At 38.4% G+C, this 20,743-nt stretch overlaps 1 pseudogene across 1 annotated transcript in view; it reads left to right on the plus strand.

Annotated features, from left to right (window-relative positions):
* The window catches only part of LOC112615129, a 66,086-nt pseudogene extending 45,614 nt beyond the window's left edge, over window positions 1-20,472 (plus strand). The window contains exon 2 of the transcript XR_003117288.1: window positions 19,731-20,472. The product of XR_003117288.1 is annotated as a thioredoxin-like protein AAED1 pseudogene (transcript). The remainder of the gene's footprint in view (window positions 1-19,730) is intronic.
* The last annotated feature ends 271 nt before the right edge of the window (window positions 20,473-20,743 follow it).

Below are 20,743 nucleotides of genomic sequence, written 5' to 3' on the forward strand. Positions count from 1 at the left end.
GTCTTGGTTTTATCTTCTAATGCATACATTTTTGCATCATCAGTCCATTTTTCTTCCCTTATATCTAATTCTTCTGAACAAATGACATTTTTCATGTATATCTCTTTATGTGTGGTATGGTTGACGTTTTCCATGTATTTTTATTTCACTTTAATTAAATCAGGCTCTTAGGTTTGTTACTCACTTTTTTTTGCTTTCATTTCTTCTCTTTACTTTTCTTAACTTCTTTTTCAGAGATCAACTTCTTACGTTGTACGTTTACATAATTGATTTTTTAGACCTTCTTATCTATTTTATTCTGAATATTGTAATTATTTTCTCCATGTACATGAAACAAGTTTTAATTTTTAAACTTTCATTTTCATTTCTTATGTGACTCATTTTAGTTTGAAAGTATAGTTTAAAATTCCAGACAGATATTTATTTAGTTATTATCTCATTCATTCATTTAAATTTATATTTATTTCTAATGCAATGACATTCTATCTTTCAAACTATAATCTGTAATATACCTGTATCCAGGTGTTTGTTGAGACTTAATTTGTGGTCTAATGTATGTGAATTTAAAAAATTCTGTCTCGGCTTGTAAAGGATTCTGATTGTAGGTTTATACTTATCAGTTAGATCAAGGTTAGCTTTGCTGTTCATTAAAAAAAAAATTTCCAATTGTTCTTTCCATAAATGAGACACCATAATGATTTTGCTTTTGTCTCTGTATTTTGTAGCTATATGCATGTAAACTGGAGACAGGGAGATGTCTAGATTTAAATTGAAGTCTTAGGTCCAGAATAAATTAAAATTGCATGTAAATTTGGATTCCACATACAACACCATTTTATATCATTACACAGTAAACTTTTTCTCTAAAAGTTATTCATCTGATATTAATGTAGTTACACTACTTTTTCATTGGTTACTTATTGTTCACCTACTTTTCTTTTTTTTTTTTTTTTTGAGACAGAGTCTTACTCTGTCACCCAGGCTGGAGTGCAGTGGCCCAATCTCAGCTCACTGCAAGCTCTGCCTCCCGGGTTCACACCATTCTCCTGCCTCAACCTCCCAAGTAGCTGGGACTACAGGCACCCGCCACCACATCCGGCTAATTTTTTGTATTTTTTTAGTAGAGATGGGGTTTCACCATGTTACCCAGGATGATCTCCATCTCGGCCAACTTTTTTTTTTGAGACGGAGTTTCGTTCTTGTTGTCCAGGCTGGAGTGCAATGACATGATTTCAGCTCACTGCAAACTTCACCTTGTGGGTTCAAGCGATTCTCCTGCCTCAGCCTCTTGAGTACCTGGGATTAAATGCATGTGCCACCACGTCAGGCTAATTTTGTATTTTTAGTAGAAATGAGGTTTCTCCATGTTGGTCAGGCTGGTCTCGAACTCCCAACCTCAGATGATCTGCCTGCCTCGGCCTCCCAAAGTGCTGGGATTACAGGTGTGAGCCACTGCACCTGACCCATACCTGCCAGTTTTATACAAGCTTTTTATTTCCTTAAATTTTAGATATGTCTCTTGTTTGTACAAAGTATATAGCAAGATATTTTTGTCTGTTTGTATTTAAGTCAAATTTTCTTCTTTGTTGCACTTTTTCTCTGCTTCTCTTATTTCTTCTTTTTTATATATTTTGAATAAATATATGACATTTTTCACAACCTTGATGGGAATCCTTAAATCCTATCTTCCTGAAACTAAATAATAGCACTTTTGACATTTCTAGTGAAAATGCTGTTAGATACGGCTTTTAATAGAATTCTATTTTTCTCCTGAATTTTAATCAGAATTATGTACAATAATTTTTAATAGTATTTTCAGATCTCTACCTCTTCATGCAGAATTTTGTATTTTTCCTAGTCAAATCCTCAGGACCTCAGAATTCTAGTACTTTTCATAGCTGAGTCTATTCTGTATTGTAATACGTCCTTTGAATTTTCTTTTTCATTTCTTTTTTTTTTTTTTTAATCTTTGAGATAGGGTCTCATTCTGTCTCCTAGGCTAGAGGGCAGTGGCATGATCATGGCTCACTGTAGCTTTGATCTCCTGGGCTCAAGCAACCTTACCACCTCAGCCTTTCGAGTAGCTGGGATGACAGATGCACACCATCATTCCTGGCTGTTGTTTTCTAACTTTTATTTTTTGTAGAGATGGGGTCTTGCCTGTCTTGAACTCCTGGGCTCAAATGATAAACTTCTATTTTTTAATATTTTTGTAATAATATAACCATACACAATTGAGAGTTACTACACCTAAACGAACTGCATTACTAATGAATACTTGTTAAAGTCATTGTACCATCAAGGAAACTAAATTAGTAAAACATTTGTTCAAGTGTGCATGTAGTTGTTTATCTGGAAATCATACCCAGTTTGTTTCTCATTGCTTCATCAAATAGGAAAGAATGCTTTTTTAAACAAAAGAAAAAATTAATCATTAAAATTGAACATCAAATGGAGTTTATTAATAAATTTGCTTTTTAAATAACTGTTATTGCTCTAGATGAAATACTTTTTCTTTTTTTACTCCAAACTAAACGAATAAGATTGTGATTCCTTTTGTAACCTAGTTGATATGGTTAGGCCCTGTGTCCCCACTCAAATCTCATCTTGAATAATAATCCCCATAGTCCCCAGGTGTTGAGGGAGGAACTAGGTGGAGGTAATTGAATCATTAGGTTTATATGAAACTGGCAGGTATGGGCCGGGTGCAGCGGCTCACACCTGTAACCCCAGCACTTTGGGAGGCCGTAATTGAATCATTTCCCCCATGCTGTTCTCCCGATAATGAGTGAATCTCACGAGATCTGATGGTTTTATAAGCACCTAGCATTTCCCCTGCTTGAACTCACTCTGTCTTGCTGACCTGTGAAGAAGGTATCTGCTTCTCCTTGCCTTCCACCATGATTGTAAGTTTCCTGAGGCCTCCCCAGCAATGCAGAACTGTAAGTCAATGAAACCGCTTTCCTTTATAAATTACCCAGTCTCAGGTATTTCTTCATAGCTGTGTGAGAATGGACTAATATATTAGTAGTTAGCCATATAAAGTAGAAAAAAGTTGAAAATATATCAAACATAAATATTAACCAATATTTAACACATTGTTACAATACACTCGTATAAATCAGGTGAAGTTTTTTATTAATAAAGTAAGTAAAAATGCAAAATATGAAAATACATAAAAATAATTGCTCAAAGAAGATACAGGGAACTTGAGGAAGGTTTTGGGTGGACTGCCAGTATCTGGTCACCTGTTACAATTATTAGTTGAAAATTGTCAAAGTCAAATTGATGCTTCTTTGTGTTACCCTTCACAGTGAGATCTGAAATATAATTGAAATTGACTTTTGTGCATAGTGTGAGGTAGACATCAATATTCTTTTATTTTTACCCTATAGCTAAAGATTCTTTGTATCTCTCTATGCTGCTGCCTTTGTCATGAATCAAGTGACAATATACATCTGATCAACACTCTGTTCTTTTCCAATTCATCTTAGTGTCTCTCTTCGTGTTCAAAGCACATCGCTTTAATTGTTGCAGTGATTAGTGACTGGTGTATGTTCTCCAAACTTTTTATCTCTCAAGATTGTCTCACCAAATCTTAGCATTAGTTCCATTACAGTTCATTATCGACACTGATTTTCACAGAAGCCCAGCTTTAATTTTGATTTTGTTTATGGTGAATTCATATTTAATAGATAAATTGGAGGAGATTTGACACCTTTATATAAACATTAAAATATTGATATTCACATGCAGTTGAGTGACAGATTCTTTAATGCACTTCAAGTTATTCAATGCCTCAAAGTTTTTAAAAATTGTCATTGAGATTTTAGGTCCGGGGACTGGCATAATAAAATACACACACAACTATGAAAACATTTTAATTCTGAAATCATGATATATTTATAATTTTTGTTCATTTGAGTGTAGTGCAATATTCATGTTTAATGTGCATTGTCAAAACAATATTAAGTTTCATTTGTTAAAACAACAAAAAAAGCTAAGTTTATTAACATTTGCAAAAATGAACAATGGAAGAAATTCATCCACTTTTATGTCCTCATTTGAGCTTTATATTTCCCAGTTGGAAAATTGAGTTTTCAAAATAAAACTTCTGACCAAAAAAAAAAAAAAAAAACCACTTCAAGGAAAAGTTGGATTTGGTAGAATCCCCCAACAGAACAAAGATACAAACAGAATAACAAGATTTTGAAGAAGAACAAGAATACAAATCCAACACAACCTGGAAAGAAATACAACTTAAAGTAAGAAAAAAATGCACTCGATGACATAAATTATACCTGAGTGAGGAGACCTACTCATTGATACCAGGTCTATTAATTAAAGAAAGCTATGCTATTATGCTTGTCATCCAAGGCACAGTAAGATGTCTAGCTTGTAATGGAAATCCTAGGTCCCGAATAAATTAAAATCGATTTTGCTGCTTTTATTTTAAGGTTGTACAGTGACAAAAAATGATGAATTCTTAGTCTCACAGAGCCAAACTGGAAAGTCAGCATCATGTTTACTGCAAAAAGCAGGTGCACTGCAGGATTTAATTGGGTAGTGAATTTCATTGAAAAAAAAATACTGTTTTTTAAATAATCATTTGTGTGTTCACTATTACTCTTGTACTTGTTACAGTAATGGTTACCTTACAGTAATTTTTTTTTTTTTTTTTTGAGATAGGATCTCACTCTGTTGCATAAGCTGGAGTGCAGTGGTGTAATCACAGCTCACTGCAGCCTCAGCCTCCTGGGCTCAAGTGATTCTCTCATCTCAGCCCCTCCCCCCACCCAGTAGCTGGGACTACAAGTCCCATGCCCGGCTCAGCTTTTGTATTTTTTTGTACAGATGGGATTTTGACATGTTGCCCAGGCTGATCGTAAACTCCTGGGCTCAAGGGATCCTCCTGTCTTGGCCTCCCAAACTGCTGGAATTACATGTGTGAGCCACTGCAAACAGCCTACAGTAATTTGTAATGAGAAATGTATTTCTCTGTGAATTTCTAACGAATGAGGGGCCATCTGCAGACATGCTCACTAAATTACTGCGCCACGTAGGGTTCTCTTCCCTTTAAATATTTGGAAGTATTACAATAAGAACTTCTGACAGGTTTGGAGAATTTGGGGGTGTTCTGTGCCGCAAACGTGCAAGGGGAAAAGAAAAGACTCACACAATACCTTTAAGGGTAAACAACCTTTATCCCATGTAAATGGCAATACAGATACAATAAGCAAATGATATAACAAGCAAATTGCAATGGGAAGGGAAGAAGAGAAAAAAATATATATACACACATATATATACACATATACATACGTGTGTGTGTGTATATATATACACTGTAATATATATATGTATACACATATATACATGCGTGCACGTGCGCGCGCGCACACACACACACACATACATACACACTCACCAGACTATGGAGGAAGCATCACCAGACCGGGAAGCAGCAGCCTGGGCTTCAGAGTCAGCTGCCTGTCCGTGCACAGACTAGGAGCGGTCTCGTGGAGCTTCAGCACGGTCTGGGACCCTAGCTCTTTTGGTAACAGCTTGTTTGGCATGAGGCCCAGTCACGAGGTTCCTTCGTGACTGGGCTCAAGGAACACAAAAAGGTCAACTCGTTTCTGTGATTGTCTGTTGTTTTTCAATAAGTAACATACAGGAATAGATTGAAATAGAGATTTCCTGGAAACAGCACTGGATGAATGCCTCAAGGTGCTCACACAACCTGTTCTGGGACTTGGTGACCATTGTTTGTGTCCACGTTCAATTGAGTTCAAATTTAATATTTAACTTTTCCTCCATATTCGGCCTCAATTTGATACTCAATTTTAGGAAAATACCCTTGCAGATAAATGGGAAATACATAATTGGTAGAGGTTACAGAATCAGGGTAAGCTGAGGAGAATCAGAAGCATAAGTAACAAGAACCACACCCACCATGGCCAACGCCAATGCCAGTTGGAAAGCCAGTCCACGATAGGGTCCTGACAGCTAGATTCTAGGCGTTGTACCCGCGCCCATAAAACTTTCGCAAGAAGGGTGACATGGTGGGAATTGTCTGGGATATATACACAGCACTTCGTGTGTACTAAGGCACAAACGCCTCCTTGGGGGGCAGTGAGCATGTCAGGTGCCATACGGTTCTGCAGGACAACTGTGCGCAGTTGAGCAAGTTCATCTAATAATAACATAAGACCAGAACTGTTATCATTAAGAGCCTTTTCTATGTGCAAGCTTAAGACTTTGGTTTGCTGCTGGAGTGAGATAGTGCCTGCAGGAGGATAGAGTATTGTGACAGGATACCACCACCATGGGGTTCGATGCGGTCGCAACCAGCGATATTTATAAGCTTCTAAATTACTAGGGAGAGAAATGTCATCATGGACTGTACATGGAATTAATGGCCACCCCCAAGTGCATCTTCCTGTCCAGTGTGGGGGTAGCTATCGCCACCCGGAGAGCCCGCATACCCATAGGGCCCCCCAGGGGATGATAAGGACCTGGCTGTAATTATATTGTGGTAATAGTATTTCATTAAAGTGGGAAAGGGTTTGTGTTTCATTGAGGGCAGTGTTGTTGATTTGGAGAATGTGTTTACAATTATCTAATGGGAGAAATCCTAAGGTGGCATTAAGGGAGCCATTTAATGCCTCTAGGCAAAGGGGAGCCTTATAAAATCCAGCAACTAGCAAAGCTGGTTCCCAATATATACCATTCCATGCATATCGAGTGGGAAACAAAGACTTTTGGTGCAAGGTAAGGGTGGAGTTTGCCCTGTGTCGGGCTTGGGCAAAGAGTGCCTGTTTAGTGCGAGTGAGAGAGGTCCATGTTGGATTGCAGGTGTTATTGTTGTAACCCCATTGGCAGTGGCAGAGCCACTCTGTAGCATTAGCGGGAATGATTTTCCATGGTAGTCCCCTTCCGGCGGCCTCTGTCAACTCAGTGCAAAGCCAGCACTGACTGCGGTTCACTTCCCCTGCAGATGTGGCCATCCAATTGATGAATTTGTTTTCTGCCTCAGAAAGGAGAATGCAAGTGCTGGCCATCAACAGCAGAGTTCCTCTCTGTAGTAACAAAAGTGAAGAGGGACATGATATTGTTTTTCATGTTTAGGGCATTGTACTATGCCTTCATTTTCTGCTCCCATAGCTACAAGGTCACCAGCCTTAGCGGTGGGATCTGATAGACGCTGTACCCACATTTTGGCCCCAGGGTTTAAGCTACCTGTACCAGTGAATCCGAATCCCCCAGTTCTGTGTGCAGCCTTTGTTGGGGCAGAGATTTCCTCAGAGGTTAATTGCTAACAAGGTACCACTAACAATTGAGCAACCCGCATCTGCGGTTTTATAGCAAAAAAATCTGGAGGGGTATTACATAAAATGACCTTTAAATTTCCCCGGTAATCACTCAGTTATGCCCCCATGTACTGTAATACCCCACATTGCAAGATGTAATCCACCCATAATGTTTGCACCATATTATAACTCCTAGGCTGGTGGCTACCACGTATGTACTTTGGGCAGGAATTATCCCAGGCTTTCAACTATGTAAGTCCAAACCGGCGGCTTCTACTGTATTTCTCCGAGGTAATATAGCCTCTGGGTGGATTTTCCAGCATTTTAGCGAGAGAGGTTGGACTACACCTGCACAATTAGCAATTTGTAGGTGTGTAGTAAGCATTCGGCTTAACGGGGTCTCAGATGTTGTTAATGGCTGATTATTTAAAACGTGTAGTGCATCAAACAGGTAATCCTTCCATTTTTCTAACTTACCTTGTCCTAACACGTTTGGCTGTTTATTCAATAACCCATTCTTTCTTTCAATTAAGCCAGCCACCTGCCGGTGGTAAGGGATAGGGAAAATCCATTCAGTGCCATGTTGGGTGGCAAAGGCTTGTACAGCCTTTCCATTAAAATGAGAACGGTTGTCTGTCTGAATTTGTATGGGAACACCATAATATAAAATGAAAATATTTAAAGTTTTGATGGTATTGGTTTGATTAGCATTGCCGTAGGCACATGCTACTATAAGTCCTGAATATGCATCCTCGGCGGCGCATAGGTACTGACATTCTTTGGAGTGTGGCAATGGACCAATGTAACCCATTTGCCAAATTTGTCCGGGCATTTTCCCCCCATGAATGTGCCCCATAACCCTTTGAGGAACTGGCTTGGTTTTTAACTGCTGGCATGCAGTGCATTGGGATAAAATTGTGCAAACCACATCCTGGGGCAACGATATCCCTCTTTGCTCTCTTCAAGCCATGGTTCCCTGGACACATAGATGCCCACACCTGTGATGCACACATCGCGTGAGTGCAGCCCCGTCCGGTTCTCCCAGGTCCGAGTCTGCAGTAATGTGGAAATTTGAGTTTGTTGATCTGCCTGCTGATTAAATAGTTTGTCAAGAGAAAGCAGAGACGCATGAGCATTTCCACCAACATGGAAAACAGTGACAGTGGTAGTGTGCGCCAGAATCCAGGTATCTTCCCAGTATCGTTTTCCCCAAACCTCTTTATTCCCGAGTCACCATTTGTTTCGTTGCCATTGGGTCGTTCAAGTAGTGAAACCATTTGCTACTGACCAAGAGTAGGCATACAGGTGACAAATCCCCCGGCCTCCTCCTGAATAGCTGGGAGGACGGCTACTAGTTCAGCCAACTGGCTGCTCCCACTCCTTCCTTCATCAGAAATGCTTGGTTTTTTGTTTGTTTGTTTGTTTGTTTGTTTGTTTGTTTTGAGACGGAGTCTCGCTCTGTCGCCCAGGCTGGAGTGCAGTGGCCGGATCTCAGCTCACTGCAAGCTCCGCCTCCCGGGTTCACGCCATTCTCCTGCCTCAGCCTCCCGAGTAGCTGGGACTACAGGTGCCCGCCACCTTGCCCGGCTAGTTTTTTTGTATTTTTTAGTAGAGACGGGGTTTCACCGTGTTAGCCAGGATGGTCTCGATTTCCTGACCTCGTGATCCGCCCGTCTCGGCCGCCCAAAGTGCTGGGATTACAGGGTTGAGCAACCGCGCCCGGCCAGAAATGCTTATGTTTTTAACAGGATTGTAAGCCACGGCCTTCCAGCATCGGGTCCCACCAATGTATTTGGCAGATCCATCAGTAAACCAATTGTGTTTCCGACCCTCTGGGCCTAGTTCTTTAAAGGATTTGCCTCATTGGACAGGGGAGATTTCCCTCCCCATCTGCAGGATTTGTTAGGTGGTTTCCTGAGTTAGCAAGTTTTGTACATCCTCAGGTAAAGGTGATACCGCCTTTGGTCCCAGCTTACCGCTATCTTGTCTATAACTTTTCTATTTTAAGATGATACTTTCTCCGGCGTGCCCTATTCGATGGGTTTTAGGGGAGCTTATGACGCAAGTCATAATAGGAAACTCAGGCCTCATAAAAACATCATGGTTGAAGCAGAGGTGCTCTGTTTTCAGCGAGGCCCAATAGTAAGCTAACAGTTGCTTTTCGAAAGGGGTGTAAGTTTTGCCGGCCTCTAGCAGCTTCTGGGTCCAAAACCCCAAAGGCACCCTCTTCCCATCCTGTTCGTGACGCCAAAAAATGTTCTGTGCAGGAAATGCGCAAGGGGAAAAGACAGCCGCACAATACTTTTAACGGTGAACAACCTTTATCCCATGTAAATGGCAATACAGATATAATAAGCAAATTGCAATGCCAAGGGGAGAACGGAAAATATATATATATATACACTCAGCAGACTATGGAGGAAGCATCACCAGACCGGGAAGCAACAGCCTGGGCTTCAGAGTCAGCTGCCTGTCCGTGCACAGACTAGGAGCGGTCTCCTGGAGCTTCAGCACGGTCTGGGACCCTAGCTCTTTTGGTAACAGATTATTTGGCATGAGGCCCAGTCACGAGGGCCCTTCATAACTGGGCTCAAGGAACACAAAAAGGTCAACTTGTTTCTGCGATTGTCTGTTGTTTTTCAATAACTAACATACAGGAATAGATTGAAATAGAGATTTCTCTGAAATAGCGCTGGACGAAAGCCTCAAGGGGCTTAGGCAACCTGTTCCAGGACTTGGTGACCATTGTTTGTGTCCACGTTCAGCTGAGTTCAAATTTAATATTTAACTTTTCCTCCACGGGGGGAAAGTCTTATCTTTTGTTTTAAGTCACCACCAACTTTCCTGTTTTCTGAACATTGATCTAACAAATGCATATTTCAATTAATAACATAAAATGGAGAAAATACATTGATAGTACATTTTTTTTGGTGGAATTTTAGTATTCTATCACAAGGGAGACTATCACATTTAATATACAAATGAGAGAAAGTCATTACTTTGTACTTCATTTATGTTATACTTCACTAGTTAAGTTAGTATCATTACATATTTAATGAATTATTTAGAATCCAAAAATATGCATATAAATGAGGATGGCTCTAAATTAAGCAAATATTAAAATTTAAATTATTAAAATATGTAACTTCTTATTGACTTCATAAAAGTTAAATTGTTGACTGCCATTAAATTTTATGGTTATTTTTCTGAAAATATAGCATATGGTACTTACACCCAGTGATGGGAGATTTTCTCCCTCTTGATTTTTTTCTTTAATAGTTCTAACAAAATATGTACCGTGGGATTTCCTTTTTATTCTCAGAACAGCTATATTGTAAGTTTTCCCTTCCTCTGTCTAAATTCTTCTGGGCCAGGTATGTTGACCTTAGTTTCAGTCTGGTATTGAAATGTTCCTGTAAACTTTATCATCACAAGTTTATTAGGTGAGTTCACAGAGCAAGTTGGAAGGATGAAGTTATACATGACTTTAGAGTCCATCACAACAAGTGGCTGTGGTAGCTTTCTGGAATCTGTAATGAAATAACACAATGGAAAATAGTTTGCATTTTTTGTGTGTGTTTATTTTCCCTAATTATATTTTAGCATACTTTGTATTATAGAAGTAATCGATGTTTACTGTAGAAAATTAACAAAATTAAAACAATCAAAATACTCATTTTTTCTCTCATACTTTTTGGGCATGATATATATAATATTATAACTAATATAATACACAAGAAATATGTAATTTTATACTTTTCCCAGTTTTGACTACTATAATTAAATGGAAAGGAAATGCTTGCTGTCAAAAATAGTGAACACTGTTCTTAACTCTTTCCTTGACAGAATTATTTAAAACAATACTGAAAGTACTCATCATAAAGAGAAACATGAACACATTTAATTCTGTTAGAATTAAAAACTTTTCAAGCAGAATATATCATGAAACGAAGGCAGTTATAAACTGGGGAAAATATTTTAAAACAGATTTTAACAATTATGTTAGTATTTTACGTGTAAAGTTTTAAAACTTTAAACACTTAAAAGCCTTGGCCAGGCACAGTGGCTCATGCCTATAATCCCAGCACTTTGGGAGGCCAAAGCGGGCAGATCACAAGGTCAAGAGATGGAAACTATCCTGGCCAAAATGGTGAAACCCCGTCTCTACTAAAAATACAAAAATTAGCTGGGTGTGGTGGTGCACACCTGTCGTCCCAGCTACTCGGGAAGCTGAGGCAGGAGAATTGCTCGAACCCGGGAGGTGGAGGTTGCAGTGAGCCGAGATCGCACCATTGCACTCCACTCTGGGTGACAGAGCCAGACTCCAACTCAAAAAAAAATAATAATAATAATAAATAGATGAATAAATACTTAAAAGTCTAACACTAGTTATTAATTTCAGTTTTCCTTATGAAGACCTTTCTAATGTTAAGTAATATATTTAAAAATCAAATTGTTAATTCAACCATTTTAAACCTCATTCATTGGCTCTTCATAACGTAAAAAACTGAACATTAGGAATCTAGGTTTTTAAATCTCTTGTGGGAATAAATACATTATTACAAAGATTCTTAGATTTTTGTCCTTTATATGTAGTTATGTATATATGTGTGTAAGTCTCTTTTACATTTTGTAAGTTAATTCTAAAAATCAAAGTCAAATGCATCTATGTTATGGTTAGATTTATGGATCTATAAACACTTGATAGGTTAGAACTCCGAGGAAGAAAATACAATTTCGATAGTTACACAATGGAGAAAAATTGTGTCCTTAACAGATGTGGGCAGTCAACTTTTAGACTTGTGTCTTTAGTTTGACCTGTCCTTCAGTTCAGTGACTGTATATAAAATTCTAAGCTAAAACATATATTCTGAAATTGTGAAGGTATTGCATGTCTATCGTCTTGCCTACTCTAAATATATCAATCGTTTTCTTGGGAAGTTACTCTTTGTTTCACACTTGTCTGTAGATCTTTACATGTTCTTTCAGTTTTGGAAGTCCTCTGCATAATTAATATTTGTTAGTATTTGTAAAGGGTTTCTCCCTGTCTACCTCCTTCTTGTTCTCTTTCTCTCTCTCGCTTGCTCGCTCTCTCTCTCCACCCATTTATCTCTCTCCTCTCTCTAAAAATTCAACCTAAAATTTTCAATATTTCTTTAGGAAATAGAAAGTTTTTTTTCTTTTCTTTTTTCTTTTCTTTTCTTTTTTTTTTTTTGAGACAGGATCTCACTCTTAACCAGGCTGGAGTACAACCTCCATCTCCTGGGCTTAAGCAATCCTCCCACCTCAGCCTCCTGAGTAGCTGGGATTATAGGTGAGTGCCACCATGCCTGGCTAGTTTTTTGGTATTTTTGGTAGAGATGGGGTCTCCCCATGTTGCCCAGGCTGGTCTCTAACTCCCGAGCTCAAGCAATCTGTCCACCTCAGCTTCCCAAAATGCCGGGATTACAAGCAGGAGCCACCATGCCTGGCCAGAAAGCTTGTTTTGCTGCAGATGCTGCTGCTGCTGTTGTTTTGTTTTGCTTTGTTTTCCTAATTTCCATTATTATTTCTACTTTTTTTCTGGTAAGATGGTTATTTAACTTCCTAGACCTACTTTCCTTTTCTTTTTTAATCATTTTCCTCACATTTTCTATAACTTATCTATTTTTGATTAATATATTGCTAAATGTCCTTTATATTTAAAGAAGTACAACTTGTCCTATTTCTTAATTTCTCTATATTTAAAAAAGAAATAGTCTTATTTCAGATTTCTACAATGATTGCTAGTTTTTTTGTTGCTGTGATTTCTAGAAATTTGTCCTTGGCTAACAATTTCTTAATTGCTTGAAATTGCTTAAGAACACACAAAAATAAATTTTTTATTTAATATTTTTTGTTAACTAAGAATGTGTTATTTTAAAATTTTTTTAAACTTTAGTCGTCATCTTTTTTTTTCTTTACTTTTCTTTTTTGAGACAGAGTCTTGGTGTGTTGCCCAGGCTGGAGGGCAGTGATGCAATCTTCATTGTAGGCCAGAATTCCTGGGCTGGAGCGATCCTCCCACTTCAGCCTCCCGAGTAACTGGGACTACAGGTGCATTCCATCATGTCTGGCTCATTGTTAAATATTTTTTTGTAGAGTAGGGTCTTCCTCTGTTACCCAAGCTGGTCTCAAATTCCTTGGCTCAAGCAATCTTCTTGCCTCTACTTCCCAACGTGTTGAGACTACAGACATGGGCCATGGCACCCAACCACTTTTGTACTCTTGAGGTTCCTCTTTCCAGTTTTGTTTTCCCTGCCTGATGGGGTCCTATCCATCTTTGAATTCTCAACTCAGACTTCACTGTTTGGTGACTTTGCTTGCATATGTTTCTACCTCCTTTCTGTTCTACCCCATAGTATCTTACATATAGTATCTATCCATAGTATCCCACACATGCCCATTAAACAAATGGCAACATTACATTAAGGGTGCTGTTACATAATATTTTTCCCCCAACTACACTGAGTGCCTTGATGTAACACGTCTAATTTTATCTTTAGAGGTTAGTAAACTACCTTGAGTACAACCGTTTTGCTATAAATGCTGTCCCATGCTGTTGAATCCCATGGTCTGCCATATTTAAATGATTATGTTTTCTAAGCAGGTTCATATTCATTTTATTGTATCCATGACTCTCACAAGACCATTTGCTTATTCATTTGTATTTCTCACAGAAAGAATAAAATAGTAACCTGTAACCAGAACATTATTTTACTGACTGCAAGGAGAATTACTTCTGCTGATTCCTGATGCTATATTTATATGTACATCTCTGAATATGAGCATATATATTTTTATACATGCATATTTGCTCATTGCATGTGCTTGATAAATAGCTCATATCATAAATTCATTGATACAGAATACATGCTTACCAATTAACAGGTTTTTAAGCATTTTTACTCCTTTTTTTCCAAACCTCATCAGCTTCTTAACTGGAAATCTTCCTGGACACTTCCTAACTTTTCACAAGGCTGTAGATTTCAAGTGAATACACAGGTGAAGCTTGGTGATGTTCGTTATGAATAGCAATCACCAAATTCATGCAGGATATGGACTTGCTTACTGCCAACTGCCTTCCAGAAATGCTTCCTGTCTTGATTAAAGCAAGACTCTCATATTCTTTTTCTAGCTTTCAGATCCTTTCTCCCCTTTTCTAATTCTCTTCTGTCTGTCTTCGTGTGTGTGTGTGTGTGTGTGTGTGCGTGCGTGCGCGCGCACATGCAATCACTGAGTTTACTGAAATCAAAACTTACACTACCAGTCACACATGTAGTAATAGCAGTCTTTAGCAATATGGGTAATTATGGTCATCCTTTAATATATTGTGTGACAGAAGCAGATCATATTCTATTTCTCTCACTTTTTAAACATTCCATGGTCAAGCACATATCTTTCACAGAAAGATACTCATAATGGAAAGGAAAAAAAGAATCCTTCTCCAAAACCAGCTCCATCCTTGACTGGTCTCTTCTGTCTGAGGGTCAGCAACTGATGAATAAAAAAAGTTACTCATTTCTATAGCTGCGTATCAGTGTTTTTAAAAGTTGAATGTATTTTTATGTGTACTGACTTTACTATATAAAATTCCTGAAGTAATTATTTTAGGACAGTTAAGAAGGCAGACTATCACAGGTATCAATGTTTTATAAAATTTTAAGGCAAATATGTCACAGTGACAACCCATGTTTATATCTTTTGCAATTTTAGAGTCCCAAAGAAACATGAACAATAGATAATGCATAACACAGAACCTAACTATCCATTTCTTTATTACGGTCAACTATTTAGAATGCCATGCTTTATTCAAGTCTTCTCTTATAAATACATCATGTAACTTCATTTATTATTTCACTGTCAAAAATATTCTTATTAATAGAGAAGCCAAAATCTGATTTTGACATTCTCGAGATAGAATTTTTTAAAAATTTTACTCATTTTTAAAACAATAAAACAGCATACATCAAAGCCATAATACCCAACTTAGCTCCTTAAAATAAGTAGGTAACAGATGAAAAATTATTCGCTTCACATTACTTGAATGCATTCTTTGTTTTTATATATTTATTTTTTCTTCAGAAATACTATTTTAAAATGTATTTATTTTAATCCATGCCCATTTCCCCATAAGAAACTGTGTTTCAATATGCAATGAATGTTTACTGGAAAAGCCACTCAGATAAAAGAAATACAATGGTAAAGTTAGTAGGATCTCACAAATGACTCCTTCCAAAGATTAGTGACAGGAGAGTCAATTGGTTAATTCAATTTAGATCACATGTAAACCCTAGGGACTGGATGTCTAGTTCTCAGTAATTAATTGAACCCAACTTTATCTGGTGAAGTAAGCTGCATAAGCAGGATTATTTATTGATTATATAGAATAAAGACAAAGGTAAGCAGCACGAAGACAGAATCATGACGAACCCTTCATTAAACTCTTAGTGCATAACTAAAAGCAGGTTATTCGATAATTACCTTTTTATAAACTATATTGGCCTTTGAGATTTGGCTAGAGGGACACACTAAATTTGCACAGGTTCTGCATGCTTGGAATTACTGTAAATATGTAATAATATTTTAAAATGTAATTTTAAATATTTTGATATTTAATTTATATTTTAATCATATTTTAACTTTAAATGTAGTTAATAAATATTACATCACTGCATTGAAATAATACTCCTATATGTAAAATTAGAAAATATCATTTCTCCATCATTTTGGATCAAAGACATGAGGTGAGAAATATCATAATAAATATCCATGACAAATAAATAAGTTCACTTCAAGAGTTTATAGGTTATTGGCTTGGACTTTGCCACCAGAGAGATACTATTTGCTAAATCTGTGTGAACCTCAGCTAGTTAAGCACATTGGGCTTCAGAATAGTCTTTCATAAAATTAGAATGATTATCACTACATATGGAGTGAGGTTTTATGATTTAATTTACAGTAAACGCTAATGTACAAAGAAAATCAATGCTTTATTAAAATAAAAGGTGTTTATCACAAAATTACATTTAATAATTATGTGCCAAGATTTTGTAAAGTCAATTATGCACACATGCATACAAATACATACATATGTACATATCAGAAGATAGATACATAGATAGGTAATAGATAAATGAAATAGATGATAGACAGACATGGTATAGACAGGTAAGTACATGGATAGATGGACTGGTAGATAGATACATGACAGATTGGTGGGTAGATGGATGGATAGATAGGTAGATATATAGATATATAGATGAATAGATGGATGGATGGATAGATGGATGAATGGATAGATGACAGATGGATGGATAGATGGATAGATGAATCGATGGAGTGATAGATGGGTGAATGGATGGATAGAGAGATAGATGGGTAGATGGATGGATGGATAGATGAGTAGAGGGATGAGTGGATGGGTAGATAGATGGGTAGATGGATGGATGGATGGATGGACAGACAGGTAGATAGATGGATAGATGGTTGAATGGATGGATGGATGGATAAATAGATATATAGATCAATGGATGGATGGATGGATAAATAGATATATAGATCAATGGATGGACGGACAGAATAACGGATAGCTAGATGAATAAGTGGATAGATGGATAAATGGATGAATGGATAGACAGATAAATGGATGGTTGAGTAAATGGATTGATAGATGGATAGACTGATGGATGGATCAATGGATAGATAGATGAGTGGATGGATGGATGAATAGCTAATGGATGGATGGATGAATAAATAGATAGATCGATAGATGTATGAATAGATGGATGGATAGATTGGGTAGAAGGTTGAATGGATGGATGGATGGATCAATGGATGGATGGCTGAATAAATGGACAGATGAATGGATGGATGGATGGATAGACGGACAGACAGATGGATAGATACACACATACTAACATACATATATACATACGTGCATACACAGGTAAAGATAGATAGAGATGGGTAGACTTCGTTTTGGTTCAGTGTGCTCTGTTCAATAAATGTTTATCAATATTCAGTTATTAAAGAGAACACTCTGTAAGTTAATGTTTCTTCTTCCAGATTATCATTTTTATATACTTTGTCAAAATATTGATGGAAGCATCATGTTTTTTCCACAATTAAACTCTGGCCTTGCAGAACTGTGCTGTCTTGTATTCTGGGTATTTCAGTCTTAGAGAGGAAATTTCCAAATGCCACTTCATTTGACATAAGGGAAAATAAATACATTTTTAAAATCAAGTGTCAGGAAGAAGGAGGGAGGCAGAGAGAGAGAAGGAGTTAAAAAGGCATCTGGGTGATGTGTTTTCGGGGTATTCTGACCTGATTTATAATTGTAAACTGAGAAACCTTTCAGCCATTCTGCTCAGAGGATTCTAAGTAAGTTGAAAGGCTATGTGATTGTATCGGATTCTAGCTTCCCTCACTCAATTATTTTGAGTCCACTGCATTACGTAGTTTGTTTGAAGAACTATCAGTTTGGTAATTGGGAGACACACACATTTAATGATATGCTTTTATTCTCTCAGTTTTAAAGGGACACATATTAGGACATTGTTCTTTGTGTATCATGGGGTGACTTGGGGGCATGTCATCCTCAAAGACATTTTAATTTTGAAAAACACGTTTATCTTGAAAACATGCCCTCTACTCCTTTGCTTTATTTTTCTCCTTAGCACTTAAATCTGCACTATATATTATATATTTTATTTATTTGAAGTATGGCCATGGCCACCGCAGCAATATAAAGTTGATTGTGGCAGAAATATAGTCTGTTTCTTTTCTATTTCACCATCTCTCAGGATGTTAAATATATGCCTTAGCTTGATTTATTCTGGAAAGTTTAGCCTTCTCTCTAATAACTGCTCAACTTCCATGCTACGTATGTCTCTTTGATAACCTCAAAACAAGGACATTGGTGCAGAGAAACTGCATGTCAGATGTTAGTGGATGGTTTTCTGTGTTTTTTTTATTATTATTATTTTTTATTTTTAGGGCCAGGTCCTCACTCTATCACTCAGGCTGGACTGCAGTGGTGCAATCACAGCTCATTGCAGCCTTGAAATCCTGGTGTCCAGTGATCCTCTCACCTCAGCGTCCCAAGTAGCTGGGACTACAGGTGCACACCACCAAACCCAGCTAAGTTTTCTATCTCTTTAGAAATTGGGTCTTGCTATGTTGTCCAGGCTAGTCTCAAACCAGCTTCCGGCCTCAGCTTCCCAAAGCACTAGAATTACAGGTGTGAGCCACCATGCCCAGCCTTTAATAGATGTTAAGTCACAGTGCTCAGCCTTTAATAGATGCTAATAGAAGAAAAGTTCTCCCAATGATACCTTCCCCTTGAGAGGAAATTTATATTTATTGGTGTTTTGCAAGTTTGCCACCAGTTGTATCTTATTTACAGTTGGCTCGAGATAAGATAAAATATTCATTTGTAGCATCTGGCTATTTTCCATACTCTTATTGCCCTATTTATTTTCACTATTATTATTTTAGTGTGATAAAATACACATAACATAAAATTTATCATTAGCGGCCTGTAGTACATTCACAATATTGAACAACCATCACCTCCATCGATCTCCAGAATACTTTTATCACCCCAAAAGGACATCCTGTGCCCAGTAGCAATTATTGTATATTCCATCTATCCCCACACCCCTGGGCAACCACTCATTTTTTTTCTGTTTCTATGGATTTGCCCAGTCTTGACATTTCGTATCAGTGGAATTGTACAATCCTTGTGTGTGTAACTTTTGTGTGTAGCTTCATTCACTGATCATGTTTGTAAGATTCACCTCTGTTATAGTACAGGGGTCCCCAAGCCCCATACCGGTCTGTGGCCTGTTAGGAACTGGGCTGCACAGCAGGAGGTGAGCAATTACATGATGGTGAGTTGTAGAATCATTTCATTCTGCAGTACAATGTAATAATAATAGAAATAAAGTGCACAATCAATGTAATGTGCTTGAATCAACACGCCCCACCCCAACTGCCATCCATGGAAAAATTGTCTTCTACAACACCTGTCACTGGTGCCAAAAAGTTTGGGGACAGTGGATGTTGTATGTGTCAGTGTTCCACTCCTTTCTGTGGCTACCATGTTGTAGAAAACAATTTGGCGGTTCCTCCAAAACTTAAATATACAATTACTTTAGGACCCAGCAATTCTCCTCTTAGGTATATATTTTAAATAATTGAAAACAAGGCTTCAGGCCAGCACAGTAGCTCATACCTGTCATCTCAGCACTTTGGGAGGTCGAGGTAGTGGACCATTTGAGGCGGGGAGTTTGAGACCAGCCTGGCCTGTGGGCGAAGAGTACCTAGGTGCCGAGGCAAGAGACCGAAGCCACAGACTGTTTCAGCATATTAAAGAAAATAGAATAAGAATAGTCGGTGTGCCCCGCCCTGCCCCGCGCTGGCAGAGCGGACCCAGGCCCTTGGCCGCCCCACGTCAGGGCCGCGCCTGCCCGGGTCACACGGCAGGTTAGCGGCGGCGACGCCCCGGTCCCGGCCCCGAGCGGCCCAAACCGCGGGCAGCCTCTGGCAACCGCCTTGGCCGAGCTGCGGGTGCTGGACACCCGCAGGCAGCGGGTACCGTTCGGCGCGCTGTTCCGGGAGCGCCGCGCCGTGGTGGTGTTCGTGCGGCATTTCCTGTGTTACATCTGCAAGGAATACGTAGAGGATCTGGCCAAAATCCCCGAGAGTTTCTTACAAGAAGCAAATGTCACCCTTATAGTGATTGGACAGTCATCCTACCATCATATTGAGCCTTTTTGCAAACCGACTGGATATTCTCATGAAATCTATGTCGATCCTGAGAGAGAAATGTATAAAAGATTGGGAATGAAAAGAGGTGAAGAAATTGCCGCCTCACGACAGAGCCCCTACGTAAAATCAAATCTGCTCTCAGGAAGCCTTCAGAGCCTGTGACGGGCAGTGACTGGCCCTCAGTTTGATTTTCAAGGAGACCCAGCTCAGCAAGGTGGAATCCTCATTTTAGGTCCAGTTAACATCCGTTTTATACACTGCGATAGGAATAGGTTGGATCACAAACCTATCAACTCTGTTTTACAGCTTGTAGGAGTTCAGCATGTGAACTTTACAAAACAGAACTTCAGTTATCCATGTGTGACTTAAAATGCAATCAGTCACTTTTAGCTGGACCTTCTGGAATGTGACCTTCAGTGCCAGGGTGTAATATCCTCATGCAGTGTCTAACCTGCTGTCCCTTCCCAGCCTTTGAGGAGTTAGGGAAGCATAAAGGGGGCTTGAACCAGTTGAATTGCATGCTGGGAGGCATCAGTTGTCAAAACTGTGATATATTATACTTCCATTTTATAGCTTTTAACATTTTATACAAAATAACAAAAATGAATATACAGAATATACCTTTAAAAGCTATA

This window comes from Theropithecus gelada, chromosome X (assembly GCF_003255815.1).
Source record: "Theropithecus gelada isolate Dixy chromosome X, Tgel_1.0, whole genome shotgun sequence".
NCBI lineage: Eukaryota > Metazoa > Chordata > Mammalia > Primates > Cercopithecidae > Theropithecus > Theropithecus gelada.